We start from the raw sequence: 3,592 nt of genomic DNA on the forward strand, positions 1-3,592 counted from the left end.
GCAGCTCAGAAAAAGTCCTGCTGAATTACTTTTGCAAGTCTGAGTGGCATCATTTTACCAGCATTCTGTACTAGAAATGTGCAGCAGTTTCTGTGAATATATCCCTAGCCCTATACACACTCAGAGTGAATTTGCTGTTCTGTCTTCCCTTTCCAGAAACTTGTCAGTTGCCTCTGATTAAATAAGTAATTGATAACACTGGCAAGTTTAGAGAATGTAGTGGTCTTAGTGAGCTGATCATCTATAATAGGCCAATGACTTTAATGCTGTACACTAGTAACCCACAACTGCACACAAAGTCTGGGTGGGGGGAGAGGTTGTCTGCTTGTCAGATTTATTTGAGCTCCCTCTCTTGAAAGGGACACCAGGGCTGCTGTGAGGGGATCTAAATGCTGAATCCGTAAGATGCTTTAAGCAGCCAGAGTCTGAATGGAGTCCAGGCCCTGTCCCTGGCTTGAGGTCTCCATGTATGTTCTCAGCATGCCAATCATCAGTCTAGCACAGGGGTGGGTAAACTTTTTGGCCTGAGGGCCGCATTAGGTTTTGGCAATTGTATGGAGGGCTGGTTAGGGGAGGCTGTGCCTCCCCAAACAGCCAGGTGTGGCCTGGCCCCTGCCCTCCCCCTGCATCTTGCCCCCAGGACCCCTGCCCCATCTATCCCTCCTCTCATGCCTGGCTGCCCCATCCAACTATCCCTTCTCCCTGACTGCCCCCAGAACCCCTGCTACCCCATTTAACCCCCCTCCTTCCTGACTGCCCTGACCCCCTAACCACCACCCTGAACTTCCCTGCCCTCTATCTAACCCCACCTGCTCATTGTCCCCTTACCGCGCTGCCTGGCGGTGCTACAGCTATGTCGCTGGGTCAGGCCAGGCTCTGCAGCTGCACTGCCCAGTCATTCAGAGCATTGCCCCAGTGGCACAGTATGCAGAGGCTATGGGGAGGGGTCAGGGGCCTAGCTTCCTGGGGCAGGAGCTCAGGCTCTGGGCGGGAGGGTCCTGCAGGCTGGATGTGGCCTCTTGGCCATAGTTAGCCCACTTCTAGTCTAGCACTACCCAGGAGAGCTGAGACTCCCTCCCACACCACCACCTGGGTGAGGGCTCTTCAGGGGCACGATCGATGTAGCAGCACAGCAATCTGCACAGGATTCTAAAACACCCTTGCTCTTTACTTAAAAGCATGAGAAACAGGTACCTAAAATAAAGGGTTTATTTCCCTTCCTTAATATGCTTTAGTGCTCAGTAACCAGAATTCTTTTGCAGCAGGATGGGTCAGTCTCTTTCTCCAGGGCTGCATACTTTGAGCTCAGTTGATCCCATAGCTAAACCAGGGCCCCCCTAAAAATATGCTTCTGCCCAAAACTTCATATCCCAAGAGTGCTTTTTACGCTCCAGCAGTCCCTTACAGCATCACTTGCTCTAACTACTTTCCAAACACGTGTCCACTGAGGCATTCAAAAATACAGCATTTTGTAACAGCTTTAGAATGAACACCCCCCACACACACACCCCTAGAGCCAACAGGTATAAGATTTAAAATGAAAGGAGACCCGAACTACCTCTGATTGAACTCTCACAGTGAAACCATGTTTACAAGCCTACCTTCCCTGAAACTTAGTTCTAGTTGTTCTAGCTGAGAGCAGCACCAAGTAGGGAGCTAGAATTTTAGCAAACCTTTCCAACAGCTTACTGTGTACAGCAGAACAGATAGGACACTCTAGAATAGGTAAGTTTGCAGGTGTGCCTAAATTAGGCGTAGTCAACTTTTTTCCAAAATTTAAAAATTTTTTTCCAGTGAGTTGTAAGTTAGTTCTTAAAATCCGTGTTCTTGTGCATAAGTGATCTGTTTCCCCATCTGTGGATTAGTCAGTCCTACTTCATATTCACAGTTAGCTGTTACTCCAGGAGGGTGCAGGGTCTTAGTATTACACCCCTCTATGCTATGGCTGAGGCTTGGGGCACACAGTCTTAGGGATTCTATTTCTCTCCCCACTCAAAACATTAACACCTCATAGAATCCAAAGCCTGAATGACTCCTGTCCATTTAAGAAGAACAGCTCAGTTGCTTGAGCTAAAACAAATTCAAGTGGGGAAGCTTTGGCTTTTTGTTTGTTTGTTTAAGTCTAAAACTAGTATTTAGTAGAATCAAAAAAGTGCTACAGCAGCTCCCTAGCTTAGAGCAGAGGGTACATGGCTAGAAGCTAGCGTAATCTGCTTTAAGAGTAAAAAGTAACAAACGTAGGGGACATTTCAAGTGTTACTTACATACCCACTTAAGGTCCACAGTGAAGGTCTCTCAGATCTTTGTTATTTAGAACATTCACTGAAGAGAGCTCCATATTACAAAAGAAAAACAAAACCACTACCAACCCAACACCTTGGAAGAGTGCTCGCGTGCCAGTATTCAAAGACAAGTATGATAACACCAGTATACAGGCTTGACATGAATCCAGGGCAAATTAGAAAAGTTGATTCAGAATTCATTTGGTAAAGAATTAAAAGGACAGGAATACAGTTGCCACTGTTTTATGGAAAATAGATTTTGCCAAACAAACCTAGAAACGAGACGGTGCGGAAACAAGCCACGTTATTTGAGGGCTGGAGAAAATGTGTTACAGTGAGAAAATTAGCATCCAATCTGTTTAGCTTATCAAAAAAATATGAGGAGGCTATTAAATTTTAAGTAACTGCACAGGGAGAAAAATAGCAGGTACTAAAGAGCTCTTAAATCTACCAGAAAAAGGCATAACAAGAACCAATGGCTGTAAGCCAAAGTCAGATTTAAATTAGACACAATTTTTTAAACAGCGTAAGGGTCATTAACCACTGGAAGACGACCAAAGGGAGGATTCTTTGTCTCTTGGAATCTTCGGCTCAGGACTGGATGCCTTTCTGGAAGATGTGCTTTAGCCATACACAAATTATTAGGCTCCCTACAGGGGTAACTCTGTGAAGTTTACTGACTTGTGACATACAGGAGGTTAAAATAAATGATCTATTAATTGTCCCTTCTAGTCTAACTCTAAACAGGGTGTCAATTCACAGGAATTGGTTATGTCAAGACTTCATCCCAGCACTATGGTGATTATACATTGCAATTCACTTAGGGACAGCTTCAAGTTTACCTTTTCTAAACAACATACACGCAAGCAGCCATGTACCAGGAACCAAATGGAAGAATAAGAAAAGCTGAGCTTGTGTGAAAACAGAAGTTTAAACAGACAACATTAGGAAATATTTTTCAGCGAGTAATGTTTAAATCACTAGACATAGCTTGGAACCGTTCTTTTCTTGAAAGCTGAGCTGTGTAGGACTAATGACGGGGGGGGCAGGAGGTGATGTTTACGGTTGGTTTGCAACATCTCACTTAAATTATTCTTTACAGCCAAAAATCTACCTTTTGACCTTAACAACAGTTCCTGGGTAGGCCTAAGCCATTTGCTATACATCTAATTTTAAAGGTCTTTTGAAAATTAAGCAAATCCAGTACATTTTTAAGACTACAGTCTTCTTTCTTAGTCTGTTGACTGGAGAGTAGCAAGTGTACTTTGCTCTCTGAAAGAATTACTCGCCTATGTTAAATATATGCAGAG

The sequence above is a fragment of the Trachemys scripta genome, chromosome 1 (genome assembly GCF_013100865.1).
Source record: "Trachemys scripta elegans isolate TJP31775 chromosome 1, CAS_Tse_1.0, whole genome shotgun sequence".
Classification (NCBI taxonomy): domain Eukaryota; kingdom Metazoa; phylum Chordata; order Testudines; family Emydidae; genus Trachemys; species Trachemys scripta.